Here is a 13,785-nt window from a genome sequence, read left to right on the forward strand (position 1 = left end):
GCTATTATAAGCCAGTGGTGATGACAACTTACTAGGATATACCCAATCCAAAAGAAGACTGGAAAAGAAAAAAGCAACAAGGAAACAAATAATACATGCGAGATTTAAATCCAACTAAATTGGTAATTATTTAAGTGTAAATGGTCTAAATAGTCTAATTACAAGGCAGAGATCAGAGAACAGACATACCATGCAAACACTAATATCAAGATAGCTCGAGTGATTATAATAATATTAGACAAAGTAGATGTCAGAACAAATATATTATTACCAGGATAGACTTCTCATCATGATAAAAGTGGTAGATTCATCAAGATGACATAACGATCGTAATGCGTGTGTACTGGGAATTCCCTGGCGGTAAGTGGTTAGGGGTCCATGCTTCCACTGCAGGGGGCACAGGTTCGATCTCTGGTCGGGGAACTAAGATCCCGCAAGCTGCATGGTACGCCCAAAAAACCAAAAAGATCTGTGTGTACCTATCACAGGAGATGCAACAATGCCTCTCCTAGGCACTTACCAAAGAGAAATGACAGCGTCTGTTCACAACAAGACTTGATGAAAAATATCCACAGCAGCTTTACTCGTAATTTCCCTGAACTGGAAACAACCCGATGTGCATGAAAAGTGAAGTGTGTTAATAAGCCCATACACTGGAACACTATTCAGCAATAAAAGAAACAAAAATCCCGACACAAGCAACAGGATAAATGAACCTCAAGGAAGAACATCGTGCTGAGGCAAAGGGGCCAGACACAAGCACAGGATTTGATTCTATTGATAGGATGTTCTAGAAAAGGCAAATATAATCTACTGTGACTGGAAGCAGAAGCAGACCAGTGGTTGCCTGGGGCTGGGATGAGCTGTTTAGAAATGGGCAAGAGTATACTTTTTAAAGTGATGGAAATGGTCCATATATGGACTGTGGTAACAGGTACGCGGGTGTACCCTTTTGTCAAAACTCAAACTCTGTACTTAAGTTGGATGTATTTTATTGTGTTTTATACCTCAATAAAATTGCTTTTTAAAAGAACAAGAGCACACAGCATATTTATCAGTAAACAAAGAAAAATTAAGTAACAATATGTGGTATCTCAAGAGAAGGAAATCAGGCATATTCTGAAAGAGATAAGCTAAAAAGTAACAATAGAAGAAAAGGGCCCAAATCAATGTTCCCAGTAAGCTATCCCATTTGAAGTTCTTTTCCATCACCAATTCTGAACCCACTTCTTGGTTTAAAAGTAGAAGCCACAAAACAAACCTAATTTCAATCTTCTGAAATAGTCATAGATTATATGGTAAGCAAATCAATTCTGAAAGAGCAAACTTTGAAGACAATGAATTAAAAAAAAAATCAAAGCAGTAAAATATTTCCAGTAAGAAAAAAAAAAAGATTTCTTTGGAGAGTAAGTGCATCTTACAAGGGAAGAAAGAATATTTGCTTCTTGAAGAAGCTGTCCTAGCTGCTCTCACTGTGTTCTACTGTTATAAACAGTCTCTTTGAGGGACTGAAGCGATTCTCTCTGCCCCCACCTCCACACTTTTCTGGGATTTCTTTTGGAAAGCAAATCACAAGAATCTTCCCTGTTCATCAGCGAGCAGAGTTGGGACAAAGCTCCGAACTTTAAGGCTGACCTAAAAGCATCATGCAGAACACAGAGGAGGTGTGACAATACTCCTCAGCAGATGGCCCACTGTGCAAAGCAAGCAAGTTACCTTAATACCGAGATGCGTGAACACAGTCATCGCCCTACACCCTCAGGCTCTTGTCTGAGCCTTTCTTTCACCTTCTGGCTCCAACTGAACCCAACCACATGGTACCCTGCAAGCCTCTGTGCCTCCCACCCGCTTTTGTACCACAACACAATTCATTGCAAATCTATCCTCCCATCTTCAGATGACTTCTCACCACCTCCACTGCTGGCCGCTGGTCCCAAAGCCGGGATCATCTCTTGCTGACGCGCTGCAGCATCTCCTGCTTCTTGCTTCCACAGCACCTAGACAATGCTGCATGAGCACTCGAGTCAGGGTGTGCCGCCCCAGTGCTCAAACTTTCCTGTGTCCCATCCCATGACCAGTAAAAGCGGAGAGCCTCGTGACTGCCTAAAAAGCCTCGCCAACCACCCCCCACCTGTCTCGCGGTCCCTCGCACTCAGCCCCTTGGCTGCAGCCTCCTTGCTGTTCCTCCACCACGTGGTTCCAGTCTTAGGGTCTCTGTCCTGCTGAGTCCTCTGCCTGGACCCACTTCCCCCCAGTACACAGGGGCTCAGCCCTCACACCTCCCCAGGATGCTGTTCAACCGTCCCTTTAGAAGTGGCGCCTTCTCCAAACACCCTATTTGAAACTGCCGCACACACCTCTCTGACCTCTACAATTCTCCACGTTTACTACTGTGCGGACAGTGTGTATTCGTTGGTCTGTCTCCCCCCATAGAATGTTAGCTCCAGGGACTGCAGGGGGGGCCCAGGTTCGACCCCTGGTCAGGGAACTAGATCCCACATGCCGCAACTAAGAGTTCGCATGCTGCAACTAAAAGATCCCGCGCGCCACAACTAAGACCCGGCGCAGCCAAATAAATAATTAAATAAATATATTAAACAAAGAATGTTAGCTCCATAGGGGCACCCATAGCAGTACTATTCACGGATGCGTGGTACACAGTGAAATTTACTGAATGAATGACTGAATTTTTAGTAGATTTCAAACAAAGCCCGTGAACCACCTCATAGCGTATCTCTACATTTCCTGATCTTGACTTTGACTAGAAGTAGGAATACTAAAATAAATCAGTGATAATGTATAAAACCCTCAGAAAAGGTATTTCCCAAAGAGCTAAAACCAGGGGATATTATGACAGTGCACTGGCACCTGGAATTTCAGGCGTTTGGGGCTCCTAAAATCCTAAAACCGCCCAATCATCCCTCTACTGTCAGCTCAAAAAGCTGATGGTCAACTTTTCCAGTAGAGGTCATGTTTCCTAGGTCCTTAGAACTCTCCAGGAATATATATTAAGACCCCAGCTTTGCTAATATTGCTACAGCATGTAGTATTTTCCCTTAATTATGTGGATCCAGGCAACGAGACAGTTACAAAGTTGAGTCAGCTGCAGATGTTGGCTGATTGGCTAGACTTTCCTTTTGGCTAAGAGTGGTTTCCCCACACTTGCCGTGGGATCTAAACTCATGGGTCTGAAACAACACCAGTAGCCCCTTCCAAGAATTTCGGAGACTTCTGGGCAGTAGTAAACACTCCTTACAGCTATCTGATACTGGCATGCCAGAGGTCTGTGGGTTTCACATCCATCCTTTTGCAGAGTGAGCTGGTGGCAGGTAGAAAGTCCTCTGTGGCCTGATGCTAGTCTCCCCTCTGTGCCTTTTTGTTTAATAAGAGCCTTTCCAATGGAGCACTTAAAATATATTAGATTCTCAATGTCTCATTCAACAAAGCACATAAATAAAGCAGAGACCTGCTACAGAAAGATCTTTGTGCACTGCCCCCAAATTCTGGATTTTAGTATCATGATATACTAACTAGGAATTGTATAGTTTATATGTTTTAAAAAAAGAAAAAACTCCAGCACTATTTACAATAGCCAAGACATGGAAGCAGCCTAAATGTCCGTCCACAGATGAATGGATAAAGATGATGTGGTATATATCAATATATACACAATGGTATATTATGCAGCCATAAAAAAGAATGAGATAATGCTATTTACAGCAACATGGATGGACCTAGAGATTATCATACTAAGTGAAGTGAGTCAGAGAGAGACAAATATTATATGATATCACTTATATGTGGAATCTAAAAAAATGATACAAATGAACTGATTTACAAACAGAAACAGACTCACAGACATAGAAAACAAACTTATGGTTCCCGAAGGGGAAAGGCAGGGAGGGATAAATTACGAGTTTGGGGTTAACAGATACACACCATTATATATAAAATAAACAACAAGGATCTACTGTATAGCACAGGGAACTACATTCAATATCTTGTAATAACCTATAATGGAAAAGAATCTGAAAAGGAATATATATATATGTATAACTGAATCACTTCGCTGTACACCTGAAACTAACACAACATCCTATCAACTATACTTCAATTAAAAAAAACCCCAGATGCATGCTCATTTCCCCACTAACTTTTCCTGGTGACAGACAGAAAACAGCAGTTGTGAAGTGCCTACCCCCTACTCAAGCTCTGCTTTTTGGGGAATGGGCAAACTTGGTCACGTTATTTTAATTAGCACAGAAAACACTAGTTTAGTACACAGGTGGCCATCACTGTCTTAAACCAATAGTAATTCCCATCAATCACGGGCTCAGAAGAGCTCAGGGAAAATTCAATAGCAACCACCTAAAAGATCAGAGACAGAGTTGCCAGCCTGCAGATCAGGGGTTTGGTGGTCACATGCCAGGGTTCCTACAGTTCTAGTGATTAGCAGATGTTAAAGGATTGTGCCATTCCAGTAAAAGTGTGGCTCTTCTGAATTTTTCTGGGAAGAGATAATCATGGCTGATCGTAGAACCTGAATGATGTCTTGTAAAAGGAAAACCAGCCCAAATAAATTGGTTTAAAACAAACAAACAAACAAAAAAAGACAACTATATTTCTCATAGGACTGGTTTAAGCCTTTCTACTCTCTTTGAAAGCTGCCACAATTTTCTCAGATGTCCCCAGTTTTCAGAGCCGCAGAGGCTGCGTGGCAGGGCAGGTGGCGTCTCCAACCCGGGGCGCCAATACCCAGGCTTGCGGGAGCCAACACAGATAAGGAGTCAGCCCAAAGGACTGCCTGCCAGTGGGGTTTGGACTAACAGCCTTTCCCTCTTCTTCAGTGTCTTTCCTCTCCTGGCGGCATTTCTGTTTAGAGACGCAAGTTTAAAGTGTGCAAAATCTGTGTCCATCATTTCTGTGGGTTCCTCACCACCCGTTGCCTGCGGCTGCCTGGCCTCTTCAATTGAAAATCCAATTAGCTGTGCTTAGTCAAGTGTTTACCTCTGCTGTTTGAAAGTTTAAATGGACCTTTAACTCTTTCCCTCACTTAGAAGTCTCCACAAAGGCATGGATAATTGATGCGGAGTTGAATGGGGCCCCAGGTTTTCTTCTCTTTTGGGGCTGGTGGCTCTCAGCTGGAGGAAGTTTTACACATCAGACAGGGTGGGGCCGTCTGTGACTGTCAATCAGGGAGGCTGTTTGTCTGGGGAAGGCCCTGCGTGGGGACACAAACAAACTCTTCCAAACAAAGGTGGAAACAAAAGAGAAAACAAAGCCTGAAGGGGGGTTCCTGGGTTAAGAGTTCCCTCTCTATGACCACATGCAAAAGGGCTCGATGTGCTATCATTTAACTCTGGTCTTCAAGTCAGAAGTTGCACAGTGGTAAGTATTTGCAGATTTTAGCCATCTACCATGTTTTGAAGCACAAAGCACTTCAAGCAATAATTTTATAATCATAAAATAGGTTGGAAACTTTGTTCCTTGAAAACTGACAAAAAAGTCACCCTAAGATGTTTTCTTCTGTGTCGCTTATTATTTTTTCAGTACTTCTGTGGTCCTGTATTTTGAATATAATTACCAAATTAAAAAAAGAGGTCTCTACGTCATGTCTGTGTCCATCTTTCTTTCTACAGGCCTGCTCAGAAAATCCTTTAAAAAGAACTTTGTAAGGCAGCAATTTCTGTCTTTCCAATGTATCCTTTTTATAATGAAACATATTTTTTGCAAAGTCCATGGCAAGTATATTTCTTATGCCTTAGCCCCAAATGCCAAATATAATTTATACATTCTTTCAACCCGAATGTTCTTTGAAATCATGCTAAATATGTTTGAGGCCAACATTAATAAATATCTAAGAAATCAAAGTGAAAAGTAAAAATTGAAAAGAAAAGGCACCAGACTGGAAAGAAAGGAGTAAATTTGTTTTTATTCAGAGACAGGATCTTACATGTAGAAAATCCTAAAGAACTCACACACATACACACATACACAAATCTACTAGAACTAATAAATTAGTTCAGCAAGATTGTAGGATACAAGATCACCATACAAAAACCAATTCTATTTCCGTGTACTAGCAATGAACAACCAAAAATGAAATTAAAGAAACAATTTCATCCATAATAGCATCAAAAACATTAAAATAATTGTGAATAAATTTAAGAAGACATTTAAGACTGAAAACTACAAAGCACTGCTGAGAGAAATTAGGGACGACGTAAACAACTGTAGAGACTGAGGGGGCTATGTTCTAGTTTGGTGAGAATAGGACTGAGTTGACGCCCTGCATTCAATTTGTGCTTTTCCTGGAATTTCTTTTCTGTTCTTTCCGGAGGGGAAGGGCCGAAAAAGGACCATTCCAGGGCGCGGCGCTGGGCTTGCCACATTTGGGAGCGCCGCCTGAAGTTGGGCGCACAGCCTCCCGACGCCCTGCCGTTGGGCTGGTGGAGGCCGCAGCACTGCTAGGGTTGTATCAGTCCTCCTGTTTGCACTATTTCTTTTTGCGACCATGGCCCCGCCTTAAGTATTTCTAATTAAGAAACAAAACCTCAGGAAACCGAAACTTAACCAGCCGCTCTCGCTTCTGTAATTACGCCTGCTGACCACCCCACCCCCCCCCGCAACCGTCCAACCAATCAGACGGCGACTAGTGTCTCTGTTTAAAAGTCAACCAATCGGCGACTACTGTCTTTGTTTAAAAGTCAACCAATCGGCGACTAGTGTCTCTGTTTAAAAGTCAACCAATCGGCGACTAGTGTCTCTGTTTAAAAGTCAACCAATCGGCGACTAGTGTCTTTGTTTAAAAGTCAACCAATCGGCGACTAGTGTCTCTGTTTAAAAGTCAACCAATCGGCGACTATGTTTGTACAGGTCTATAAAAGAGCTGTACTAAACTCCGCCAGGACCTCTTAGCGTCACCGGCAACGAGTGCGCGGAGGTCCAGGTTCGAACCTGCAATAAATGACCCTTGCCGTTTGGCTTTGACTCTCGACTCTGGTGGTCTTGTGGAGGGGCCTCGCGACCTTGGGCATTTCATTTGGGGGCTCGTCCGGGATGCCCCCAAGCCCACCAGACATCAGGTCAACGGGTCATCGCTGACAACCGATCGGTAAGTAAGCCGGCTCAGGGTACCTTCTGTTTTGGGGACTAGGACAGTCCTGGCGGACGCGCTATAGGACACCTAGTCGGGTGTGGTTGGAGACGTCCACCACGACCCATCTGGGGCTGACAGCCCATCTGAAGCGCGCACGCGATAACCTCCCCTTCCTCCTTTTACAGACTCCGCTATTGGGACTGCTCTTAATCACTTTTGTTTTCAGAGTAACCTTTTCTAATCAATCTCTTCCAGGACCTAGACATGGGCCAAGCACAGAGTACCCCCCTCTCCCTCCTTCTCGCTAATTTCGGGGATGTAAAGTCCCGAGGACACAACTTCAGTCTGGATATCCGGAGAAGAAAACTAATTACCTTCTGCCGCTCTGAATGGCCAACTTTCGGGGTTGGCTGGCCCACCGAGGGTACCTTTTGTCTTCCTATAATCCTAAAAGTTAAATCTAGAGTTTTCTTGCCAGGAAAAGAAGGCCATCCGGACCAGATGCCCTACATCCTGGTATGGCAGGACCTGGTAGAAAACCCTCCTCCCTGGATGACCCCCTTTTTGTCATCAGGGTTATATAAGATCCTTGCGGCCCGACCAACTAAACCTCCCAAGCCTCAGACCCGAACTGCACCCATACTCTCTGACAGCCAAGACCTCCTTCTCCTAGACCCCCCCCCATATCAATCTCCTCCTGTGGCCCCACAACCAGTCCCCCTTCCTGCTCCTGGCTCTGCTCCTCTCCCCTTGGTAGAACCTCCTGCGGCCCCTCCCGGAGGGCCACCCAGGCCAGAACCGGAGGACCGAGAGGCAGAGGCACTACCGGTCCCCCTGCCCAATGAAAATAATTCCCAGGGGCCGGCTGGGCGCACTCGCGGACGCACTCAGCGCGACCCAGGGTTCCGCCATCCTGATTCCACCATAGCCCTACCCCTGCGAGAAATAGGCCCTCCCGATGAGACAGGGAACCCCCGACTCCAGTATTGGCCATTCTCTACCAGTGACCTATATAATTGGAAAACCCAGAATGCCCGTTTTTCTGATAATCCTAAAGACTTGATAGCTCTTCTAGATAGCGTTATGTTCACTCATCAGCCCACCTGGGATGACTGCCAACAGCTCCTCCGGATCCTATTCACTACCGAAGAACGGGAGCGAATCCAGCTGGAGGCGAGAAAACTGGTTCCTGGAGATAATGGTCAACCCACCGCTAACCCTGACCTCATCAATGCAGCTTTTCCCTTAACTCGCCCCCCGCAGGATGAATGGGACTATAACACCGGAGAAGGTAGGGGACGACTGCTCATTTATCGCCAGACTCTAATGGCGGGTCTCCGGGCTGCCGCGCGCAAGCCCACTAATTTGGCCAAGGTATATTCAATCGTACAAGGTAAAACAGAAAGTCCCTCCTCTTATTTAGAAAGATTAATGGAAGCCTTTAGGCAGTATACCCCTATGGATCCAGAGGCCCCCGAAAATCAGGCCGCCATTGTAATGTCCTTCGTTAACCAGGCAGCCCCTGATATTAAAAAGAAACTCCAGAAGATCTGGAGGGCAAACAGATACAGGACTTACTCCGTATCGCCCAGCGCGTCTTTAATAACCGGGACGCCCCAGAGGATAAACAACTTAAAGCCACTGAGAAAATGACTAAAGTCTTGGCGGCCATTGTTCAGAAAGATCAAGAGGGCCCCCCAGCCACTCGACCTCCCAGGCGACCATTGGACAGAGATCAATGTGCCTATTGCAAGGAAAAGGGCCACTGGGCTCGGGAATGCCCCAAGAAAAGGCAGCCGCGCCCCAACCAGGGGCAATGGCAACCGAACGCCACCCCAGTCCTGTTTACGCATGATACAAAGTAGGGGGGACGGGGTTCGGACCCCCTCCCCGAACCCAGGGTAACCCTACGAGTGGAGGGGAAACCAGTCCAGTTCCTGGTGGATACAGGGGCACAGCATTCGGTCTTGGTTAAGCCCCACGGGAAAATTTCTAACAAATCCTCCTGGGTCCAGGGAGCTACGGGAGTCAAACGTTACCTTTGGACCACTCAGAGAACTGTGGACTTGGGCACGGGAAGGGTAACCCATACCTTTCTGGTCATTCCCGATAGCCCTTGCCCCTTACTGGGGAGAGACTTACTCACTAAAATGGGAGCACAAATTCATTTTCGGCCAGAGGGGCCAATCGTAACAGACCCTCACGACCAACCCATATCTGTGCTCACCCTGAACTTGGAAGATGAGTACCGACTTCACCAGGAAACACCCTCCCAAAATCAAGATATAGAGTCATGGCTTCAGCAGTTCCCCGAAGCATGGGCAGAAACAGGGGGGGTGGGACTAGCCAAACACCGCCCAGCCCTATTCATAGAGATCAAACCGGGGGCAGATCCTGCACGTGTCCGACAGTATCCCATGCCCCTAGAGGCCAAGACTGGTATCACTCCTCATATTCGCCGGCTTCTTGACCTGGGGATACTGCGTCCCTGCCAGTCGGCCTGGAATACACCCCTGCTGCCAGTCCGCAAACCTAACAGTAAAGACTACCGCCCAGTGCAGGACCTGAGGGAAGTCAACAGACGGGTCATAGACATCCATCCTACTGTGCCCAATCCATATACTCTTTTGAGCGCCCTTAGTCCAGAAAAACAATGGTATACTGTGCTGGACCTCAAAGATGCCTTTTTTAGTTTACCCTTGGCGCCCAAAAGTCAAGAACTCTTTGCCTTCGAATGGTCAGATCCCGAGAGAGGTATAAACGGACAACTCACCTGGACCAGACTTCCCCAAGGATTCAAAAACTCGCCTACCTTGTTTGATGAGGCCCTACACGAGGATCTCAGTGAGTACCGGAGACAAAACCCCAATGTAACCCTCCTGCAGTATGTTGATGATCTCTTAATAGCTGCTGAGACCGCTGAAGCCTGCCTGCAGGGAACCAGAAACCTCCTACGGACTCTCGGCACCCTGGGATACCGAGCCTCTGCCAAGAAAGCACAGATCTGCAGGCCTGAGGTAACTTACCTGGGATATCTATTGAAAGGGGGGCAACGATGGCTCACAGATGCACGGAAGGAAACCGTCCTCCGCATCCCCAGACCCACCACGCCTCGACAGGTGAGGGAATTTTTGGGGTCGGCTGGGTTCTGCCGTTTATGGATACCCAAATTTGCTGAAATGGCCAAACCGCTATACCTAGCCACCAAAGAGCAGACGCCCTTTGAATGGACAGAAGAGGCTGAGCAGTCATTTCAGCAGATCAAAACTGCCTTGCTATCCGCACCCGCCCTGGGTCTCCCTGATGTCTCCAAGCCCTTCCACCTCTTTGTAGATGAAAGCAAAGGCATAGCTAAGGCCGTATTGACCCAGCCCCTCGGTCCTTGGCCCAGGCCCGTTGCTTACCTATCAAAAAAATTGGACCCAGTGGCTGCCGGCTGGCCTCCTTGCCTCCGGATGATCACCGCCACGGCCCTAATGGTAAAGGATGCTGACAAACTAACTATGGGGCAGGAGTTACATGTCACCACCCCCCACGCCATCGACGGGGTTCTCAAACAGCCTCCCGACCGATGGATGAGCAATGCTCGATTGGTCCACTACCAGGGTCTACTGTTAAATCCCCTCAGAATCAGCTACACTCCGCCGCGGGCATTAAACCCTGCCTCCCTATTACCTGACCCAGATTTGGACTCCCCACTCCATGACTGTGCAGAGGTACTGGCCCAGATCCATGGGGTTCGGGAAGACCTACGTGACCAGCCCCTACCGGATGCACAAGTCACATGGTTCACAGACGGCAGCAGCTTTGTCCAGCAAGGTCAGAGGTATGCGGGGGCAGCAGTAACATCAGAAACTGAGGTGATATGGGCAGAGACTCTCCCCCCAGGGACCTCAGCCCAAAAAGCTGAATTAATTGCCCTGACCCAAGCTCTCAAGATGAGCAAAGGCCAAAAAGCTACCATATACACAGACAGCCGATATGCTTTCGCTACCGCACATATACATGGGGCAATATACCGAGAGCGGGGACTACTCACAGCAGAGGGCAAGGACATCAAGAACAAAGAGGAAATCCTGGCCTTGCTAGCGGCCATATGGGAACCCAAAAAGCTAGCCATTGTACACTGCCCGGGGCATCAAAAACCCACGAATCCAGTCACCCGAGGCAACAATTTGGCAGACCAGACGGCTCGAAAGGCGGCACACACTCCAATACCATTACTTCCCCTGCAACTGCCGGATCCAGGCCCCCGGGAACTACCGCCCCAACCCGACTACTCGGAGGATGACATCAGATGGATGAGCAAGCTTCCTCTAACCCAGGTTAGAGACGGATGGTGGCGGGACGCTAAAAACAATATCCTCCTTCCTGAGAGACTAGGAACCCTGGTCCTTGAACGGATCCACCGTAGCACCCACTTGGGCGCCCGACGGCTACAGGATCTCATCAGGCAGACTGGACTTAAAATTAAAAATGTCTCCGAGAAGACTGAACGACTGGTTGCTGACTGTGCAGTCTGCCAACTCCATAATGCCAGCACCCACCCGCCAACCACTGGCATCCGGGAGAGAGGAAACCAGCCTGGAGCCTACTGGGAAGTGGACTTCACGGAGGTAAAGCCTGGCAAATATGGGTATAAATATTTACTGGTGTTTATAGATACATTTTCAGGTTGGACTGAGGCATTCCCAACCAAGAATGAGACTGCACGAATAGTAGCTAAGAAGCTACTAGAAGAGATCCTGCCCAGGTATGGCTTTCCAGTTATGATAGGGTCCGACAACGGGCCAGCCTTCGTTTCTAAGCCTTACAGCGGATACACGAGACAATCTGGCCCAAACTAAAAGAGCTATATGCAACAGGACCCCCACCTACTCCACACCAGCTCCGGCCAGGTGACTGGGTCCTTGTCAAACGCCATCGACAAGAGACCCTAGAACCCAGGTGGAAAGGACCTTACCAGATCATCCTGACAACGCCGAAAGCCATCAAGGTGGACAGCATAGCTGCCTGGATCCATCACACACACGTCAAGCCGGTGGACCCATTTTCTGACCTCATCAAGTCCACTAAAGCTGACGTCACCTGGACTGTTGACCGGAGTAAGAACAATCCCCTCAAACTGACTTTGCGCCGTACTCTCCCCCATGATGACCAAGGTACTGCTGATAGCCCTAATGATAGTCCTAACTCTCAACCCTCGGGCCACGAGGGGAGGATTCGGCCCTCCCCCCAATAAGAATACTTTAATACAACTACTATATGGTGCACCGTGCGAGTGCAGGGGAGGTACTATGGAGACTCCTGTTGTTCCCCGAGGGTATACTCATATGCAGGACTGCGGGGGCATAACTGCGTATCTTGTTCAGGAATATAGGGTTACCGGGGCCTCTCAAAACTGGCAATGCTACCATAAGCCTAAGCCACTCCCCCCTCGAGCTACTTGCCCCTGTTCCACCTTCCAGGAATCGATGCATAGCATGTGCTATTCCTCTTACCAGCAATGTATAGGGGCCAATAACAAGACTTATTTCACAGCCATACTACAGAATAATAAAAGCCCCACCATTAGTGATGATAATAAATACCTTCAGGCTGGATGCACTGGCACCCCCGGGACCCCGGTATGCTGGAATACCAGGGCCCCCACACATATGTCAGACGGTGGGGGGCCCCAGGACGCAGTGCGCCAGATAGAAACCCGAAGACAAATAGAAGAGGCCTATCGGCATCTGTACCCACAGCTCAGCTACCACCCCCTAATTCTCCCTAAGGTCGATCCCTCTGAATTAGACTCCCAGACCATGTCCATACTAGAAGCTACTTTTGCGCTTTTGAATACCACCAACCCCAACTTAGCACAGGATTGCTGGCTCTGCCTTCCTCAGGGACCGCCCCGCCCTATAGCCATCCCCACCTTCGCCAATTTAAATATCAGCGAACGATGTAACCCTACTTCACTCCCCGAGCCGTTCCCCATACAATTTTCAAAATTTTCAACCACCTTTAATACCTCATGCTTTGTCAAGAACGATTCCCTCTCTAATGCCAGTATTGACTTGGGAATCCTTTCATCCACTGGATGTAGTCAATATATCCCCGTGAACTCCTCCCTCTGTAGTCCTAATACCACTGTCTTTGTCTGTGGAAGTAACCTAGCATACACCTATTTACCCCCGAATTGGACAGGGGTCTGCACCCTGGCCACCCTTCTCCCCAGTGTAGACCTGATCTCGGGAGACACCCCGTTGCCCATTCCCAGCTTTGACCTCTGGGCAGGGAGAACCAAACGAGCCATTACAGTCCTACCCCTCCTGGTAGGATTAGGAATTACAGGAGCTGTGGCCACAGGGAGTACAGGTCTTGGGGTCTCCCTTCACTCCTATAGTCAGCTGTCTAGGCAATTAATAGAAGATGTAGAAACTCTCTCTGGGACCATTCAGGACTTACAGGACCAATTAGATTCGCTGGCCGAGGTGGTCCTACAGAATAGGAGGGGCTTAGACTTGCTGACAGCTGAACAGGGTGGGATATGCCTCGCCCTAAAAGAAAAATGTTGTTTCTATGCAAATAAATCAGGCATTGTAAGAAACAAGATCCACCAGCTCCAGGAAGACCTAGCTCGCCGCCGGCAAGAATTAGCGGATAATCCCCTTTGGTCAGGATTTCATGGGATGCTCCCC

General features: G+C 47.7%; 1 protein-coding gene across 5 annotated transcripts in view; it reads right to left on the reverse strand.

The window, feature by feature from the left end:
* Positions 1-13,785, reverse strand: part of GRK3 (G protein-coupled receptor kinase 3) — a 133,469-nt gene that overhangs the window by 85,016 nt on the left and 34,668 nt on the right. The window contains exon 1 of one of the 5 annotated variants that reach the window (XM_070043407.1): positions 1,910-1,928. The exons of the other annotated variants lie outside the window; for them this stretch is intronic. The gene's annotated coding sequence lies outside the window, so the exon portion shown is untranslated. Of the gene's footprint in view, positions 1-1,909; positions 1,929-13,785 lie in introns of those variants that run through there. 5 annotated transcript variants of the gene reach the window in all.

Source organism: Globicephala melas, chromosome 13, assembly GCF_963455315.2.
Source record: "Globicephala melas chromosome 13, mGloMel1.2, whole genome shotgun sequence".
In the NCBI taxonomy this organism is placed as follows: Eukaryota; Metazoa; Chordata; class Mammalia; order Artiodactyla; family Delphinidae; genus Globicephala; species Globicephala melas.